Source organism: Ranitomeya variabilis, chromosome 2, assembly GCF_051348905.1.
Source record: "Ranitomeya variabilis isolate aRanVar5 chromosome 2, aRanVar5.hap1, whole genome shotgun sequence".
NCBI classification, from domain to species: domain Eukaryota; kingdom Metazoa; phylum Chordata; class Amphibia; order Anura; family Dendrobatidae; genus Ranitomeya; species Ranitomeya variabilis.
This window is the reverse complement of record NC_135233.1, coordinates 123,472,368-123,487,773: the sequence shown is the minus strand read 5'-3', so window position 1 is coordinate 123,487,773 and position 15,406 is coordinate 123,472,368. Positions and strand designations below refer to the sequence as shown.

Sequence of the window (15,406 nt, the reverse complement as noted above, 5' to 3'; positions counted from 1 at the left end):
TAGAGCTGAGAACAGAGCAGCCTGCGGACGATGGGCTGTTGCCGTTTTTGTTTTTCCATCACCAAACCACGCACCCACTTCTAGGTGCTCTCCCTGGGCCAAGTGAGGGCTGCTGCCATGGTGGTAGGTCGGGAGGAGGCCCTTGCCCAGTATACTCTGGCTTCTCTTCAGAACGTAAAAATCTTTCGCCTTTTACTAAAGATTTCCGTGGAGAGGAGCAAAACTGAGTTTTGTGGCAATTTTTGCATGCTCCAGCTTGCTGGGGCTTCCTTAATTGGGTTCAACAACAGAATAAAGGAATGGGTGGGTGGGGTTTTGGTGGGAGACTGAACCCTGGGGTTGCTGGGAAGATGCCCTCATTTGCATATTGTAGCCATGGATGGCCTTCTTCCGGGCAGCGGAACAGGTGATGCTCTGTCAGCAGCATAGAGCTGAGAACAGAGCAGCCTGCGGACGATGGGCTGTTGCCGTTTTTGTTTTTCCATCACCAAACCACGCACCCACTTCTAGGTGCTCTCCCTGGGCCAAGTGAGGGCTGCTGCCATGGTGGTAGGTCGGGAGGAGGCCCTTGCCCAGCATACTCTGGCTTCTCTTCAGAACGTAAAAATCTTTTGCCTTTTACTAAAGATTTCCGTGGAGAGGAGCAAAACTGAGTTTTGTGGCAATTTTTGCATGCTCCAGCTTGCTGGGGCTTCCTTAATTGGGTTCAACAACAGAATAAAGGAATGGGTGGGTGGGGTTTTGGTGGGAGACTGAACCCTGGGGTTGCTGGGAAGAGGCCCTCATTTGCATATTGAAGCCATGGATGGCCTTCTTCCGGGCAGCGGAACAGGTGATGCTCTGTCAGCAGCATAGAGCTGAGAACAGAGCAGCCTGCGGACGATGGGCTGTTGCCGTTTTTGTTTTTCCATCACCAAACCACGCACCCACTTCTAGGTGCTCTCCCTGGGCCAAGTGAAGGCTGCTGCCATGGTGGTAGGTCGGGAGGAGGCCCTTGCACAGTATAATCTGGCTTCTCTTCAGAACGTAAAAATCTTTCGCCTTTTACTAAAGATTTCCGTGGAGAGGAGCAAAACTGAGTTTTGTGGCAATTTTTGCATGCTCCAGCTTGCTGGGGCTTCCTTAATTGGGTTCAACAACAGAATAAAGGAATGGGTGGGTGGGGTTTCGGTGGGAGACTGAACCCTGTGGTTGCTGGGAAGAGGCCCTCATTTGCATATTGTAGCCATGGATGGCCTTCTTCCGGGCAGCGGAACAGGTGATGCTCTGTCAGCAGCATAGAGCTGAGAACAGAGCAGCCTGCGGACGATGGGCTGTTGCCGTTTTTGTTTTTCCATCACCAAACCACGCACCCACTTCTAGGTGCTCTCCCTGGGCCAAGTGAGGGCTGCTGCCATGGTGGTAGGTCGGGAGGAGGCCCTTGCCCAGTATACTCTGGCTTCTCTTCAGAACGTAAAAATCTTTCGCCTTTTACTAAAGATTTCCGTGGAGAGGAGCAAAACTGAGTTTTGTGGCAATTTTTGCATGCTCCAGCTTGCTGTGGCTTCCTTAACTGGGTTCAACAACAGAATAAAGGAATGGGTGGGTGGGGTTTCGGTGGGAGACTGAACCCTGGGGTTGCTGGGAAGAGGCCCTCATTTGCATATTGTATCCATGGATGGCCTTCTTCCGGGCAGCGGAACAGGTGATGCTCTGTCAGCACATAGAGCTGAGAACAGAGCAGCCTGCGGACGATGGGCTGTTGCCGTTTTTGTTTTTCCATCACCAAACCACGCACCCACTTCTAGGTGCTCTCCCTGGGCCAAGTGAGGGCTGCTGCCATGGTGGTAGGTCGGGAGGAGGCCCTTGCCCAGTATACTCTGGCTTCACTTCAGAACGTAAAAATCTTTCGCCTTTTACTAAAGATATCCGTGGAGAGGAGCAAAACTGAGTTTTGTGGCAATTTTTGCATGCTCCAGCTTGCTGGGGCTTCCTTAATTGGGTTCAACAACAGAATAAAGGAATGGGTGGGTGGGGTTTTGGTGGGAGACTGAACCCTGGGGTTGCTGGGAAGAGGCCCTCATTTGCATATTGAAGCCATGGATGGCCTTCTTCCGGGCAGCGGAACAGGTGATGCTCTGTCAGCAGCATAGAGCTGAGAACAGAGCAGCCTGCGGACGATGGGCTGTTGCCGTTTTTGTTTTTCCATCACCAAACCACGCACCCACTTCTAGGTGCTCTCCCTGGGCCAAGTGAGGGCTGCTGCCATGGTGGTAGGTCGGGAGGAGGCGCTTGCCCAGAATACTCTGGCTTCTCTTCAGAACGTAAAAATCTTTCGCCTTTTACTAAAGATTTCCGTGGAGAGGAGCAAAACTGAGTTTTGTGGCAATTTTTGCATGCTCCAGCTTGCTGGGGGTTCCTAAGGCTACGTTCACATTTGCGGCTAGCGCCGCAGCGTCGGGCGCCGCATGCATTATGCGCCCCTATATTTAACATGGGGGCGCATGGACATGCGGTGCACTTGCTTTTTGCACCGCATGCGTCCCTGCGGCGCCCGCGTCGGGGCGCAGAGGACGCAGCAAGTTGCATTTTTGCTGCGTCCAAAATCAATGGAAAAAAGGACGCATGCGGCGCAAAAAGCAGCGTTGTGCATGTGTTCACATTTGCGCTGTGCGTTGCGGCGGCGACGCTGCGGCGCACACCGCAAATGTGAACGTAGCCTTAATTGGGTTCAACAACAGAATAAAGGAATGGGTGGGTGGGGTTTCGGTGGGAGACTGAACCCTGGGGTTGCTGGGAAGAGGCCCTCATTTGCATATTGTAGCCATGGATGGCCTTCTTCCGGGCAGCGGAACAGGTGATGCTCTGTCAGCAGCATAGAGCTGAGAACAGAGCAGCCTGCGGACGATGGGCTGTTGCCGTTTTTGTTTTTCCATCACCAAACCACGCACCCACTTCTAGGTGCTCTCCCTGGGCCAAGTGAGGGCTGCTGCCATGGTGGTAGGTCGGGAGGAGGCCCTTGCCCAGTATACTCTGGCTTCACTTCAGAACGTAAAAATCTTTCGCATTTTACGAAAGATATCCGTGGAGAGGAGCAAAACTGAGTTTTGTGGCAATTTTTGCATGCTCCAGCTTGCTGGGGTTTCCTTAATTGGGTTCAACAACAGAATAAAGGAATGGGTGGGTGGGGTTTCGGTGGGAGACTGAACCCTGGGGTTGCTGGGAAGAGGCCCTTATTTGCATATTGTAGCCATGGATGGCCTTCTTCCGGGCAGCGGAACAGGTGATGCTCTGTCAGCAGCATAGAGCTGAGAACAGAGCAGCCTGCGGACGATGGGCTGTTGCCGTTTTTGTTTTTCCATCACCAAACCACGCACCCACTTCTAGGTGCTCTCCCTGGGCCAAGTGAGGGCTGCTGCCATGGTGGTAGGTCGGGAGGAGGCCCTTGCCCAGTATACTCTGGCTTCTCTTCAGAACGTAAAAATCTTTTGCCTTTTACTAAAGATTTCCGTGGAGAGGAGCAAAACTGAGTTTTGTGGCAATTTTTGCATGCTCCAGCTTGCTGGGGCTTCCTTAATTGGGTTCAACAACAGAATAAAGGAATGGGTGGGTGGGGTTTTGGTGGGAGACTGAACCCTGGGGTTGCTGGGAAGAGGCCCTCATTTGCATATTGAAGCCATGGATGGCCTTCTTCCGGGCAGCGGAACAGGTGATGCTCTGTCAGCAGCATAGAGCTGAGAACAGAGCAGCCTGCGGACGATGGGCTGTTGCCGTTTTTGTTTTTCCATCACCAAACCACGCACCCACTTCTAGGTGCTCTCCCTGGGCCAAGTGAAGGCTGCTGCCATGGTGGTAGGTCGGGAGGAGGCCCTTGCCCAGTATAATCTGGCTTCTCTTCAGAACGTAAAAATCTTTCGCCTTTTACTAAAGATTTCCGTGGAGAGGAGCAAAACTGAGTTTTGTGGCAATTTTTGCATGCTCCAGCTTGCTGGGGCTTCCTTAATTGGGTTCAACAACAGAATAAAGGAATGGGTGGGTGGGGTTTCGGTGGGAGACTGAACCCTGTGGTTGCTGGGAAGAGGCCCTCATTTGCATATTGTAGCCATGGATGGCCTTCTTCCGGGCAGCGGAACAGGTGATGCTCTGTCAGCAGCATAGAGCTGAGAACAGAGCAGCCTGCGGACGATGGGCTGTTGCCGTTTTTGTTTTTCCATCACCAAACCACGCACCCACTTCTAGGTGCTCTCCCTGGGCCAAGTGAGGGCTGCTGCCATGGTGGTAGGTCGGGAGGAGGCGCTTGCCCAGAATACTCTGGCTTCTCTTCAGAACGTAAAAATCTTTCGCCTTTTACTAAAGATTTCCGTGGAGAGGAGCAAAACTGAGTTTTGTGGCAATTTTTGCATGCTCCAGCTTGCTGGGGGTTCCTAAGGCTACGTTCACATTTGCGGCTAGCGCCGCAGCGTCGGGCGCCGCATGCATTATGCGCCCCTATATTTAACATGGGGGCGCATGGACATGCGGTGCACTTGCTTTTTGCACCGCATGCGTCCCTGCGGCGCCCGCGTCGGGGCGCAGAGGACGCAGCAAGTTGCATTTTTGCTGCGTCCAAAATCAATGGAAAAAAGGACGCATGCGGCGCAAAAAGCAGCGTTGTGCATGTGTTCACATTTGCGCTGTGCGTTGCGGCGGCGACGCTGCGGCGCACACCGCAAATGTGAACGTAGCCTTAATTGGGTTCAACAACAGAATAAAGGAATGGGTGGGTGGGGTTTCGGTGGGAGACTGAACCCTGGGGTTGCTGGGAAGAGGCCCTCATTTGCATATTGTAGCCATGGATGGCCTTCTTCCGGGCAGCGGAACAGGTGATGCTCTGTCAGCAGCATAGAGCTGAGAACAGAGCAGCCTGCGGACGATGGGCTGTTGCCGTTTTTGTTTTTCCATCACCAAACCACGCACCCACTTCTAGGTGCTCTCCCTGGGCCAAGTGAGGGCTGCTGCCATGGTGGTAGGTCGGGAGGAGGCCCTTGCCCAGTATACTCTGGCTTCACTTCAGAACGTAAAAATCTTTCGCATTTTACGAAAGATATCCGTGGAGAGGAGCAAAACTGAGTTTTGTGGCAATTTTTGCATGCTCCAGCTTGCTGGGGTTTCCTTAATTGGGTTCAACAACAGAATAAAGGAATGGGTGGGTGGGGTTTCGGTGGGAGACTGAACCCTGGGGTTGCTTGGAAGAGGCCCTTATTTGCATATTGTAGCCATGGATGGCCTTCTTCCGGGCAGCGGAACAGGTGATGCTCTGTCAGCAGCATAGAGCTGAGAACAGAGCAGCCTGCGGACGATGGGCTGTTGCCGTTTTTGTTTTTCCATCACCAAACCACGCACCCACTTCTAGGTGCTCTCCCTGGGCCAAGTGAGGGCTGCTGCCATGGTGGTAGGTCGGGAGGAGGCCCTTGCCCAGTATACTCTGGCTTCTCTTCAGAACGTAAAAATCTTTTGCCTTTTACTAAAGATTTCCGTGGAGAGGAGCAAAACTGAGTTTTGTGGCAATTTTTGCATGCTCCAGCTTGCTGGGGCTTCCTTAATTGGGTTCAACAACAGAATAAAGGAATGGGTGGGTGGGGTTTTGGTGGGAGACTGAACCCTGGGGTTGCTGGGAAGAGGCCCTCATTTGCATATTGAAGCCATGGATGGCCTTCTTCCGGGCAGCGGAACAGGTGATGCTCTGTCAGCAGCATAGAGCTGAGAACAGAGCAGCCTGCGGACGATGGGCTGTTGCCGTTTTTGTTTTTCCATCACCAAACCACGCACCCACTTCTAGGTGCTCTCCCTGGGCCAAGTGAAGGCTGCTGCCATGGTGGTAGGTCGGGAGGAGGCCCTTGCCCAGTATAATCTGGCTTCTCTTCAGAACGTAAAAATCTTTCGCCTTTTACTAAAGATTTCCGTGGAGAGGAGCAAAACTGAGTTTTGTGGCAATTTTTGCATGCTCCAGCTTGCTGGGGCTTCCTTAATTGGGTTCAACAACAGAATAAAGGAATGGGTGGGTGGGGTTTCGGTGGGAGACTGAACCGTGTGGTTGCTGGGAAGAGGCCCTCATTTGCATATTGTAGCCATGGATGGCCTTCTTCCGGGCAGCGGAACAGGTGATGCTCTGTCAGCAGCATAGAGCTGAGAACAGAGCAGCCTGCGGACGATGGGCTGTTGCCGTTTTTGTTTTTCCATCACCAAACCACGCACCCACTTCTAGGTGCTCTCCCTGGGCCAAGTGAGGGCTGCTGCCATGGTGGTAGGTCGGGAGGAGGCCCTTGCCCAGTATACTCTGGCTTCTCTTCAGAACGTAAAAATCTTTCGCCTTTTACTAAAGATTTCCGTGGAGAGGAGCAAAACTGAGTTTTGTGGCAATTTTTGCATGCTCCAGCTTGCTGGGGCTTCCTTAACTGGGTTCAACAACAGAATAAAGGAATGGGTGGGTGGGGTTTCGGTGGGAGACTGAACCCTGGGGTTGCTGGGAAGAGGCCCTCATTTGCATATTGTAGCCATGGATGGCCTTCTTCCGGGCAGCGGAACAGGTGATGCTCTGTCAGCACATAGAGCTGAGAACAGAGCAGCCTGCGGACGATGGGCTGTTGCCGTTTTTGTTTTTCCATCACCAAACCACGCACCCACTTCTAGGTGCTCTCCCTGGGCCAAGTGAGGGCTGCTGCCATGGTGGTAGGTCGGGAGGAGGCCCTTGCCCAGTATACTCTGGCTTCACTTCAGAACGTAAAAATCTTTCGCCTTTTACTAAAGATATCCGTGGAGAGGAGCAAAACTGAGTTTTGTGGCAATTTTTGCATGCTCCAGCTTGCTGGGGCTTCCTTAATTGGGTTCAACAACAGAATAAAGGAATGGGTGGGTGGGGTTTTGGTGGGAGACTGAACCCTGGGGTTGCTGGGAAGAGGCCCTCATTTGCATATTGAAGCCATGGATGGCCTTCTTCCGGGCAGCGGAACAGGTGATGCTCTGTCAGCAGCATAGAGCTGAGAACAGAGCAGCCTGCGGACGATGGGCTGTTGCCGTTTTTGTTTTTCCATCACCAAACCACGCACCCACTTCTAGGTGCTCTCCCTGGGCCAAGTGAAGGCTGCTGCCATGGTGGTAGGTCGGGAGGAGGCCCTTGCCCAGTATACTCTGGCTTCTCTTCAGAACGTAAAAATCTTTCGCCTTTTACTAAAGATTTCCGTGGAGAGGAGCAAAACTGAGTTTTGTGGCAATTTTTGCATGCTCCAGCTTGCTGGGGCTTCCTTAATTGGGTTCAACAACAGAATAAAGGAATGGGTGGGTGGGGTTTCGGTGGGAGACTGAACCCTGTGGTTGCTGGGAAGAGGCCCTCATTTGCATATTGTAGCCATGGATGGCCTTCTTCCGGGCAGCGGAACAGGTGATGCTCTGTCAGCAGCATAGAGCTGAGAACAGAGCAGCCTGCGGACGATGGGCTGTTGCCGTTTTTGTTTTTCCATCACCAAACCACGCACCCACTTCTAGGTGCTCTCCCTGGGCCAAGTGAGGGCTGCTGCCATGGTGGTAGGTCGGGAGGAGGCGCTTGCCCAGTATACTCTGGCTTCTCTTCAGAACGTAAAAATCTTTCGCCTTTTACTAAAGATTTCCGTGGAGAGGAGCAAAACTGAGTTTTGTGGCAATTTTTGCATGCTCCAGCTTGCTGGGGGTTCCTAAGGCTACGTTCACATTTGCGGCTAGCGCCGCAGCGTCGGGCGCCGCATGCATTATGCGCCCCTATATTTAACATGGGGGCGCATGGACATGCGGTGCACTTGCTTTTTGCACCGCATGCGTCCCTGCGGCGCCCGCGTCGGGGCGCAGAGGACGCAGCAAGTTGCATTTTTGCTGCGTCCAAAATCAATGGAAAAAAGGACGCATGCGGCGCAAAAAGCAGCGTTGTGCATGTGTTCACATTTGCGCTGTGCGTTGCGGCGGCGACGCTGCGGCGCACACCGCAAATGTGAACGTAGCCTTAATTGGGTTCAACAACAGAATAAAGGAATGGGTGGGTGGGGTTTCGGTGGGAGACTGAACCCTGGGGTTGCTGGGAAGAGGCCCTCATTTGCATATTGTAGCCATGGATGGCCTTCTTCCGGGCAGCGGAACAGGTGATGCTCTGTCAGCAGCATAGAGCTGAGAACAGAGCAGCCTGCGGACGATGGGCTGTTGCCGTTTTTGTTTTTCCATCACCAAACCACGCACCCACTTCTAGGTGCTCTCCCTGGGCCAAGTGAAGGCTGCTGCCATGGTGGTAGGTCGGGAGGAGGCCCTTGCCCAGTATACTCCGGCTTCTCTTCAGAACGTAAAAATCTTTCGCCTTTTACTAAAGATTTCCGTGGAGAGGAGCAAAACTGAGTTTTGTGGCAATTTTTGCATGCTCCAGCTTGCTGGGGCTTCCTTAATTGGGTTCAACAACAGAATAAAGGAATGGGTGGGTGGGTGGGTGGGTGGGGTTTCGGTGGGAGACTGAACCCTGTGGTTGCTGGGAAGAGGCCCTCATTTGCATATTGTAGCCATGGATGGCCTTCTTCCGGGCAGCGGAACAGGTGATGCTCTGTCAGCAGCATAGAGCTGAGAACAGAGCAGCCTGCGGACGATGGGCTGTTGCCGTTTTTGTTTTTCCATCACCAAACCACGCACCCACTTCTAGGTGCTCTCCCTGGGCCAAGTGAGGGCTGCTGCCATGGTGGTAGGTCGGGAGGAGGCGCTTGCCCAGTATACTCTGGCTTCTCTTCAGAACGTAAAAATCTTTCGCCTTTTACTAAAGATTTCCGTGGAGAGGAGCAAAACTGAGTTTTGTGGCAATTTTTGCATGCTCCAGCTTGCTGGGGCTTCCTTAATTGGGTTCAACAACAGAATAAAGGAATGGGTGGGTGGGGTTTCGGTGGGAGACTGAACCCTGTGGTTGCTGGGAAGAGGCCCTCATTTGCATATTGTAGCCATGGATGGCCTTCTTCCGGGCAGCGGAACAGGTGATGCTCTGTCAGCAGCATAGAGCTGAGAACAGAGCAGCCTGCGGACGATGGGCTGTTGCCGTTTTTGTTTTTCCATCACCAAACCACGCACCCACTTCTAGGTGCTCTCCCTGGGCCAAGTGAAGGCTGCTGCCATGGTGGTAGGTCGGGAGGAGTCCCTTGCCCAGTATGCTCTGGCTTCTCTTCAGAACGTAAAAATCTTTCGCCTTTTACTAAAGATTTCCGTGGAGAGGAGCAAAACTGAGTTTTGTGGCAATTTTTGCATGCTCCAGCTTGCTGGGGCTTCCTTAATTGGGTTCAACAACAGAATAAAGGAATGGGTTGGTGGGGTTTCGGTGGGAGACTGAACCCTGTGGTTGCTGGGAAGAGGCCCTCATTTGCATATTGTAGCCATGGATGGCCTTCTTCCGGGCAGCGGAACAGGTGATGCTCTGTCAGCAGCATAGAGCTGAGAACAGAGCAGCCTGCGGACGATGGGCTGTTGCCGTTTTTGTTTTTCCATCACCAAACCACGCACCCACTTCTAGGTGCTCTCCCTGGGCCAAGTGAGGGCTGCTGCCATGGTGGTAGGTCGGGAGGAGGCCCTTGCCCAGTATACTCTGGCTTCTCTTCAGAACGTAAAAATCTTTCGCCTTTTACTAAAGATTTCCGTGGAGAGGAGCAAAACTGAGTTTTGTGGCAATTTTTGCATGCTCCAGCTTGCTGGGGCTTCCTTAACTGGGTTCAACAACAGAATAAAGGAATGGGTGGGTGGGGTTTCGGTGGGAGACTGAACCCTGGGGTTGCTGGGAAGAGGCCCTCATTTGCATGTTGTAGCCATGGATGGCCTTCTTCCGGGCAGCGGAACAGGTGATGCTCTGTCAGCACATAGAGCTGAGAACAGAGCAGCCTGCGGACGACGGGCTGTTGCCGTTTTTGTTTTTCCATCACCAAACCACGCACCCACTTCTAGGTGCTCTCCCTGGGCCAAGTGAGGGCTGCTGCCATGGTGGTAGGTCGGGAGGAGGCCCTTGCCCAGTATACTCTGGCTTCACTTCAGAACGTAAAAATCTTTCGCCTTTTACTAAAGATATCCGTGGAGAGGAGCAAAACTGAGTTTTGTGGCAATTTTTGCATGCTCCAGCTTGCTGGGGTTTCCTTAATTGGGTTCAACAACAGAATAAAGGAATGGGTGGGTGGGGTTTCGGTGGGAGACTGAACCCTGGGGTTGCTGGGAAGAGGCCCTTATTTGCATATTGTAGCCATGGATGGCCTTCTTCCGGGCAGCGGAACAGGTGATGCTCTGTCAGCAGCATAGAGCTGAGAAAAGAGCAGCCTGCGGACGATGGGCTGTTGCCGTTTTTGTTTTTCCATCACCAAACCACGCACCCACTTCTAGGTGCTCTCCCTGGGCCAAGTGAGGGCTGCTGCCATGGCGGTAGGTCGGGAGGAGGCCCTTGCCCAGTATACTCTGGCTTCTCTTCAGAACGTAAAAATCTTTCGCCTTTTACTAAAGATTTCCGTGGAGAGGAGCAAAACTGAGTTTTGTGGCAATTTTTGCATGCTCCAGCTTGCTGGGGCTTCCTTAATTGGGTTCAACAACAGAATAAAGGAATGGGTGGGTGGGGTTTTGGTGGGAGACTGAACCCTGGGGTTGCTGGGAAGAGGCCCTCATTTGCATATTGAAGCCATGGATGGCCTTCTTCCGGGCAGCGGAACAGGTGATGCTCTGTCAGCAGCATAGAGCTGAGAACAGAGCAGCCTGCGGACGATGGGCTGTTGCCGTTTCTGTTTTTCCATCATCAAACCACGCACCCACTTCTAGGTGCTCTCCCTGGGCCAAGTGAAGGCTGCTGCCATGGTGGTAGGTCGGGAGGAGGCCCTTGCCCAGTATACTCTGGCTTCTCTTCAGAACGTAAAAATCTTTCGCCTTTTACTAAAGATTTCCGTGGAGAGGAGCAAAACTGAGTTTTGTGGCAATTTTTGCATGCTCCAGCTTGCTGGGGCTTCCTTAATTGGGTTCAACAACAGAATAAAGGAATGGGTGGGTGGGGTTTCGGTGGGAGACTGAACCCTGTGGTTGCTGGGAAGAGGCCCTCATTTGCATATTGTAGCCATGGATGGCCTTCTTCCGGGCAGCGGAACAGGTGATGCTCTGTCAGCAGCATAGAGCTGAGAACAGAGCAGCCTGCGGACGATGGGCTTTTGCCGTTTTTGTTTTTCCATCACCAAACCACGCACCCACTTCTAGGTGCTCTCCCTGGGCCAAGTGAGGGCTGCTGCCATGGTGGTAGGTCGGGAGGAGGCCCTTGCCCAGTATACTCTGGCTTCTCTTCAGAACGTAAAAATCTTTCGCCTTTTACTAAAGATTTCCGTGGAGAGGAGCAAAACTGAGTTTTGTGGCAATTTTTGCATGCTCCAGCTTGCTGGGGCTTCCTTAACTGGGTTCAACAACAGAATAAAGGAATGGGTGGGTGGGGTTTCGGTGGGAGACTGAACCCTGGGGTTGCTGGGAAGAGGCCCTCATTTGCATATTGTAGCCATGGATGGCCTTCTTCCGGGCAGCGGAACAGGTGATGCTCTGTCAGCACATAGAGCTGAGAACAGAGCAGCCTGCGGACGATGGGCTGTTGCCGTTTTTGTTTTTCCATCACCAAACCACGCACCCACTTCTAGGTGCTCTCCCTGGGCCAAGTGAGGGCTGCTGCCATGGTGGTAGGTCGGGAGGAGGCCCTTGCCCAGTATACTCTGGCTTCACTTCAGAACGTAAAAATCTTTCGCCTTTTACTAAAGATATCCGTGGAGAGGAGCAAAACTGAGTTTTGTGGCAATTTTTGCATGCTCCAGCTTGCTGGGGTTTCCTTAATTGGGTTCAACAACAGAATAAAGGAATGGGTGGGTGGGGTTTCGGTGGGAGACTGAACCCTGGGGTTGCTGGGAAGAGGCCCTTATTTGCATATTGTAGCCATGGATGGCCTTCTTCCGGGCAGCGGAACAGGTGATGCTCTGTCAGCAGCATAGAGCTGAGAACAGAGCAGCCTGCGGACGATGGGCTGTTGCCATTTTTGTTTTTCCATCACCAAACCACGCACCCACTTCTAGGTGCTCTCCCTGGGCCAAGTGAGGGCTGCTGCCATGGTGGTAGGTCGGGAGGAGGCCCTTGCCCAGTATACTCCGGCTTCTCTTCAGAACGTAAAAATCTTTCGCCTTTTACTAAAGATTTCCGTGGAGAGGAGCAAAACTGAGTTTTGTGGCAATTTTTGCATGCTCCAGCTTGCTGGGGCTTCCTTAATTGGGTTCAACAACAGAATAAAGGAATGGGTGGGTGGGGTTTTGGTGGGAGACTGAACCCTGGGGTTGCTGGGAAGAGGCCCTCATTTGCATATTGAAGCCATGGATGGCCTTCTTCCGGGCAGCGGAACAGGTGATGCTCTGTCAGCAGCATAGAGCTGAGAACAGAGCAGCCTGCGGACGATGGGCTGTTGCCGTTTCTGTTTTTCCATCACCAAACCACGCACCCACTTCTAGGTGCTCTCCCTGGGCCAAGTGAAGGCTGCTGCCATGGTGGTAGGTCGGGAGGAGGCCCTTGCCCAGTATACTTTGGCTTCTCTTCAGAACGTAAAAATCTTTCGCCTTTTACTAAAGATTTCCGTGGAGAGGAGCAAAACTGAGTTTTGTGGCAATTTTTGCATGCTCCAGCTTGCTGGGGCTTCCTTAATTGGGTTCAACAACAGAATAAAGGAATGGGTGGGTGGGGTTTCGGTGGGAGACTGAACCCTGTGGTTGCTGGGAAGAGGCCCTCATTTGCATATTGTAGCCATGGATGGCCTTCTTCCGGGCAGCGGAACAGGTGATGCTCTGTCAGCAGCATAGAGCTGAGAACAGAGCAGCCTGCGGACGATGGGCTGTTGCCGTTTTTGTTTTTCCATCACCAAACCACGCACCCACTTCTAGGTGCTCTCCCTGGGCCAAGTGAGGGCTGCTGCCATGGTGGTAGGTCGGGAGGAGGCCCTTGCCCAGTATACTCCGGCTTCTCTTCAGAACGTAAAAATCTTTCGCCTTTTACTAAAGATTTCCGTGGAGAGGAGCAAAACTGAGTTTTGTGGCAATTTTTGCATGCTCCAGCTTGCTGGGGCTTCCTTAATTGGGTTCAACAACAGAATAAAGGAATGGGTGGGTGGGGTTTCGGTGGGAGACTGAACCCTGTGGTTGCTGGGAAGAGGCCCTCATTTGCATATTGTAGCCATGGATGGCCTTCTTCCGGGCAGCGGAACAGGTGATGCTCTGTCAGCAGCATAGAGCTGAGAACAGAGCAGCCTGCGGACGATGGGCTGTTGCCGTTTTTGTTTTTCCATCACCAAACCACGCACCCACTTCTAGGTGCTCTCCCTGGGCCAAGTGAGGGCTGCTGCCATGGTGGTAGGTCGGGAGGAGGCCCTTGCCCAGTATACTCCGGCTTCTCTTCAGAACGTAAAAATCTTTCGCCTTTTACTAAAGATTTCCGTGGAGAGGAGCAAAACTGAGTTTTGTGGCAATTTTTGCATGCTCCAGCTTGCTGGGGCTTCCTTAATTGGGTTCAACAACAGAATAAAGGAATGGGTGGGTGGGGTTTTGGTGGGAGACTGAACCCTGGGGTTGCTGGGAAGAGGCCCTCATTTGCATATTGAAGCCATGGATGGCCTTCTTCCGGGCAGCGGAACAGGTGATGCTCTGTCAGCAGCATAGAGCTGAGAACAGAGCAGCCTGCGGACGATGGGCTGTTGCCGTTTCTGTTTTTCCATCACCAAACCACGCACCCACTTCTAGGTGCTCTCCCTGGGCCAAGTGAAGGCTGCTGCCATGGTGGTAGGTCGGGAGGAGGCCCTTGCCCAGTATACTTTGGCTTCTCTTCAGAACGTAAAAATCTTTCGCCTTTTACTAAAGATTTCCGTGGAGAGGAGCAAAACTGAGTTTTGTGGCAATTTTTGCATGCTCCAGCTTGCTGGGGCTTCCTTAATTGGGTTCAACAACAGAATAAAGGAATGGGTGGGTGGGGTTTCGGTGGGAGACTGAACCCTGTGGTTGCTGGGAAGAGGCCCTCATTTGCATATTGTAGCCATGGATGGCCTTCTTCCGGGCAGCGGAACAGGTGATGCTCTGTCAGCAGCATAGAGCTGAGAACAGAGCAGCCTGCGGACGATGGGCTGTTGCCGTTTTTGTTTTTCCATCACCAAACCACGCACCCACTTCTAGGTGCTCTCCCTGGGCCAAGTGAGGGCTGCTGCCATGGTGGTAGGTCGGGAGGAGGCCCTTGCCCAGTATACTCTGGCTTCTCTTCAGAACGTAAAAATCTTTCGCCTTTTACTAAAGATTTCCGTGGAGAGGAGCAAAACTGAGTTTTGTGGCAATTTTTGCATGCTCCAGCTTCCTGGGGCTTCCTTAATTGGGTTCAACAACAGAATAAAGGAATGGGTGGGTGGGGTTTCGGTGGGAGACTGAACCCTGTGGTTGCTGGGAAGAGGCCCTCATTTGCATATTGTAGCCATGGATGGCCTTCATCCGGGCAGCGGAACAGGTGATGCTCTGTCAGCAGCATAGAGCTGAGAACAGAGCAGCCTGCGGACGATGGGCTGTTGCCGTTTTTGTTTTTCCATCACCAAACCACGCACCCACTTCTAGGTGCTCTCCCTGGGCCAAGTGAGGGCTGCTGCCATGGTGGTAGGTCGGGAGGAGGCCCTTGCCCAGTATACTCTAGATTCTCTTCAGAACGTAAAAATCTTTCGCCTTTTACTAAAGATTTCCGTGGAGAGGAGCAAAACTGAGTTTTGTGGCAATTTTTGCATGCTCCAGCTTCCTGGGGCTTCCTTAATTGGGTTCAACAACAGAATAAAGGAATGGGTGGGTGGGGTTTCGGTGGGAGACTGAACCCTGGGGTTGCTGGGAAGAGGCCCTCATTTGCATATTGTAGCCATGGATGGCCTTCTTCCGGGCAGCGGAACAGGTGATGCTCTGTCAGCAGCATAGAGCTGAGAACAGAGCAGCCTGCGGACGATGGGCTGTTGCCGTTTTTGTTTTTCCATCACCAAACCACGCACCCACTTCTAGGTGCTCTCCCTGGGCCAAGTGAGGGCTGCTGCCATGGCGGTAGGTCGGGAGGAGGCCCTTGCCCAGTATACTCTAGCATCTTTTCAGAACGTAAAAATCTTTCGCCTTTTGCTAAAGATTTCCGTGGAGAGGAGCAAAACTGAGTTTTGTGGCAATTTTTGCATGCTCCAGCTTGCTGGGGCTTCCTTAATTGGGTTCAACAACAGAATAAAGGAATGGGTGGGTGGGGTTTTGGTGGGAGACTGAACCCTGGGGTTGCTGGGAAGAGGCCCTCATTTGCATATTGTAGCCATGGATGGCCTTCTTCCGGGCAGCGGAACAGGTGATGCTCTGTCAGCAGCATAGAGCTGAGA

General features: G+C 52.7%; 34 non-coding genes across 34 annotated transcripts; all 34 read left to right on the top strand.

Annotated features, from left to right (window-relative positions):
* The first annotated feature begins 151 nt into the window (after positions 1 to 151).
* On the top strand, positions 152 to 267 carry LOC143811151 (U5 spliceosomal RNA). The gene has a single exon (XR_013223440.1). It is a non-coding gene; the product is annotated as a U5 spliceosomal RNA (small nuclear RNA).
* Positions 268 to 577: 310 nt separating this feature from the next.
* LOC143811169 (U5 spliceosomal RNA) lies at positions 578 to 693 on the top strand. Its single transcript, XR_013223456.1, has one exon. It is a non-coding gene; the product is annotated as a U5 spliceosomal RNA (small nuclear RNA).
* Positions 694 to 1,003: 310 nt separating this feature from the next.
* On the top strand, positions 1,004 to 1,119 carry LOC143810431 (U5 spliceosomal RNA). Its single transcript, XR_013222886.1, has one exon. It is a non-coding gene; the product is annotated as a U5 spliceosomal RNA (small nuclear RNA).
* Positions 1,120 to 1,429: 310 nt separating this feature from the next.
* LOC143810340 (U5 spliceosomal RNA) lies at positions 1,430 to 1,545 on the top strand. The gene has a single exon (XR_013222798.1). It is a non-coding gene; the product is annotated as a U5 spliceosomal RNA (small nuclear RNA).
* A 309-nt stretch (positions 1,546 to 1,854) lies between these two features.
* Positions 1,855 to 1,970, top strand: LOC143810486 (U5 spliceosomal RNA). The gene has a single exon (XR_013222938.1). It is a non-coding gene; the product is annotated as a U5 spliceosomal RNA (small nuclear RNA).
* A 310-nt stretch (positions 1,971 to 2,280) lies between these two features.
* On the top strand, positions 2,281 to 2,396 carry LOC143810301 (U5 spliceosomal RNA). The gene has a single exon (XR_013222760.1). It is a non-coding gene; the product is annotated as a U5 spliceosomal RNA (small nuclear RNA).
* Positions 2,397 to 3,007: 611 nt separating this feature from the next.
* Positions 3,008 to 3,123, top strand: LOC143810698 (U5 spliceosomal RNA). The gene has a single exon (XR_013223134.1). It is a non-coding gene; the product is annotated as a U5 spliceosomal RNA (small nuclear RNA).
* A 310-nt stretch (positions 3,124 to 3,433) lies between these two features.
* LOC143811168 (U5 spliceosomal RNA) lies at positions 3,434 to 3,549 on the top strand. The gene has a single exon (XR_013223455.1). It is a non-coding gene; the product is annotated as a U5 spliceosomal RNA (small nuclear RNA).
* A 310-nt stretch (positions 3,550 to 3,859) lies between these two features.
* On the top strand, positions 3,860 to 3,975 carry LOC143810430 (U5 spliceosomal RNA). The gene has a single exon (XR_013222885.1). It is a non-coding gene; the product is annotated as a U5 spliceosomal RNA (small nuclear RNA).
* A 310-nt stretch (positions 3,976 to 4,285) lies between these two features.
* Positions 4,286 to 4,401, top strand: LOC143810300 (U5 spliceosomal RNA). Its single transcript, XR_013222759.1, has one exon. It is a non-coding gene; the product is annotated as a U5 spliceosomal RNA (small nuclear RNA).
* Positions 4,402 to 5,012: 611 nt separating this feature from the next.
* On the top strand, positions 5,013 to 5,128 carry LOC143810697 (U5 spliceosomal RNA). Its single transcript, XR_013223133.1, has one exon. It is a non-coding gene; the product is annotated as a U5 spliceosomal RNA (small nuclear RNA).
* A 310-nt stretch (positions 5,129 to 5,438) lies between these two features.
* LOC143811167 (U5 spliceosomal RNA) lies at positions 5,439 to 5,554 on the top strand. Its single transcript, XR_013223454.1, has one exon. It is a non-coding gene; the product is annotated as a U5 spliceosomal RNA (small nuclear RNA).
* Positions 5,555 to 5,864: 310 nt separating this feature from the next.
* Positions 5,865 to 5,980, top strand: LOC143810429 (U5 spliceosomal RNA). The gene has a single exon (XR_013222884.1). It is a non-coding gene; the product is annotated as a U5 spliceosomal RNA (small nuclear RNA).
* Positions 5,981 to 6,290: 310 nt separating this feature from the next.
* LOC143811150 (U5 spliceosomal RNA) lies at positions 6,291 to 6,406 on the top strand. The gene has a single exon (XR_013223439.1). It is a non-coding gene; the product is annotated as a U5 spliceosomal RNA (small nuclear RNA).
* Positions 6,407 to 6,715: 309 nt separating this feature from the next.
* On the top strand, positions 6,716 to 6,831 carry LOC143810485 (U5 spliceosomal RNA). The gene has a single exon (XR_013222937.1). It is a non-coding gene; the product is annotated as a U5 spliceosomal RNA (small nuclear RNA).
* Positions 6,832 to 7,141: 310 nt separating this feature from the next.
* On the top strand, positions 7,142 to 7,257 carry LOC143811149 (U5 spliceosomal RNA). Its single transcript, XR_013223438.1, has one exon. It is a non-coding gene; the product is annotated as a U5 spliceosomal RNA (small nuclear RNA).
* A 310-nt stretch (positions 7,258 to 7,567) lies between these two features.
* Positions 7,568 to 7,683, top strand: LOC143810299 (U5 spliceosomal RNA). The gene has a single exon (XR_013222758.1). It is a non-coding gene; the product is annotated as a U5 spliceosomal RNA (small nuclear RNA).
* A 611-nt stretch (positions 7,684 to 8,294) lies between these two features.
* On the top strand, positions 8,295 to 8,410 carry LOC143811250 (U5 spliceosomal RNA). The gene has a single exon (XR_013223536.1). It is a non-coding gene; the product is annotated as a U5 spliceosomal RNA (small nuclear RNA).
* Positions 8,411 to 8,732: 322 nt separating this feature from the next.
* On the top strand, positions 8,733 to 8,848 carry LOC143811148 (U5 spliceosomal RNA). Its single transcript, XR_013223437.1, has one exon. It is a non-coding gene; the product is annotated as a U5 spliceosomal RNA (small nuclear RNA).
* A 310-nt stretch (positions 8,849 to 9,158) lies between these two features.
* On the top strand, positions 9,159 to 9,274 carry LOC143811282 (U5 spliceosomal RNA). Its single transcript, XR_013223568.1, has one exon. It is a non-coding gene; the product is annotated as a U5 spliceosomal RNA (small nuclear RNA).
* Positions 9,275 to 9,584: 310 nt separating this feature from the next.
* On the top strand, positions 9,585 to 9,700 carry LOC143811147 (U5 spliceosomal RNA). The gene has a single exon (XR_013223436.1). It is a non-coding gene; the product is annotated as a U5 spliceosomal RNA (small nuclear RNA).
* Positions 9,701 to 10,009: 309 nt separating this feature from the next.
* On the top strand, positions 10,010 to 10,125 carry LOC143810568 (U5 spliceosomal RNA). The gene has a single exon (XR_013223018.1). It is a non-coding gene; the product is annotated as a U5 spliceosomal RNA (small nuclear RNA).
* Positions 10,126 to 10,435: 310 nt separating this feature from the next.
* Positions 10,436 to 10,551, top strand: LOC143811146 (U5 spliceosomal RNA). The gene has a single exon (XR_013223435.1). It is a non-coding gene; the product is annotated as a U5 spliceosomal RNA (small nuclear RNA).
* Positions 10,552 to 10,861: 310 nt separating this feature from the next.
* On the top strand, positions 10,862 to 10,977 carry LOC143811145 (U5 spliceosomal RNA). The gene has a single exon (XR_013223434.1). It is a non-coding gene; the product is annotated as a U5 spliceosomal RNA (small nuclear RNA).
* Positions 10,978 to 11,287: 310 nt separating this feature from the next.
* LOC143811144 (U5 spliceosomal RNA) lies at positions 11,288 to 11,403 on the top strand. Its single transcript, XR_013223433.1, has one exon. It is a non-coding gene; the product is annotated as a U5 spliceosomal RNA (small nuclear RNA).
* Positions 11,404 to 11,712: 309 nt separating this feature from the next.
* LOC143810567 (U5 spliceosomal RNA) lies at positions 11,713 to 11,828 on the top strand. Its single transcript, XR_013223017.1, has one exon. It is a non-coding gene; the product is annotated as a U5 spliceosomal RNA (small nuclear RNA).
* Positions 11,829 to 12,138: 310 nt separating this feature from the next.
* Positions 12,139 to 12,254, top strand: LOC143811249 (U5 spliceosomal RNA). Its single transcript, XR_013223535.1, has one exon. It is a non-coding gene; the product is annotated as a U5 spliceosomal RNA (small nuclear RNA).
* Positions 12,255 to 12,564: 310 nt separating this feature from the next.
* On the top strand, positions 12,565 to 12,680 carry LOC143811266 (U5 spliceosomal RNA). Its single transcript, XR_013223551.1, has one exon. It is a non-coding gene; the product is annotated as a U5 spliceosomal RNA (small nuclear RNA).
* A 310-nt stretch (positions 12,681 to 12,990) lies between these two features.
* On the top strand, positions 12,991 to 13,106 carry LOC143811248 (U5 spliceosomal RNA). Its single transcript, XR_013223534.1, has one exon. It is a non-coding gene; the product is annotated as a U5 spliceosomal RNA (small nuclear RNA).
* Positions 13,107 to 13,416: 310 nt separating this feature from the next.
* Positions 13,417 to 13,532, top strand: LOC143811247 (U5 spliceosomal RNA). The gene has a single exon (XR_013223533.1). It is a non-coding gene; the product is annotated as a U5 spliceosomal RNA (small nuclear RNA).
* Positions 13,533 to 13,842: 310 nt separating this feature from the next.
* LOC143811265 (U5 spliceosomal RNA) lies at positions 13,843 to 13,958 on the top strand. Its single transcript, XR_013223550.1, has one exon. It is a non-coding gene; the product is annotated as a U5 spliceosomal RNA (small nuclear RNA).
* Positions 13,959 to 14,268: 310 nt separating this feature from the next.
* Positions 14,269 to 14,384, top strand: LOC143811198 (U5 spliceosomal RNA). The gene has a single exon (XR_013223485.1). It is a non-coding gene; the product is annotated as a U5 spliceosomal RNA (small nuclear RNA).
* Positions 14,385 to 14,694: 310 nt separating this feature from the next.
* LOC143810459 (U5 spliceosomal RNA) lies at positions 14,695 to 14,810 on the top strand. The gene has a single exon (XR_013222913.1). It is a non-coding gene; the product is annotated as a U5 spliceosomal RNA (small nuclear RNA).
* A 310-nt stretch (positions 14,811 to 15,120) lies between these two features.
* On the top strand, positions 15,121 to 15,236 carry LOC143810648 (U5 spliceosomal RNA). Its single transcript, XR_013223090.1, has one exon. It is a non-coding gene; the product is annotated as a U5 spliceosomal RNA (small nuclear RNA).
* The last annotated feature ends 170 nt before the right edge of the window (positions 15,237 to 15,406 follow it).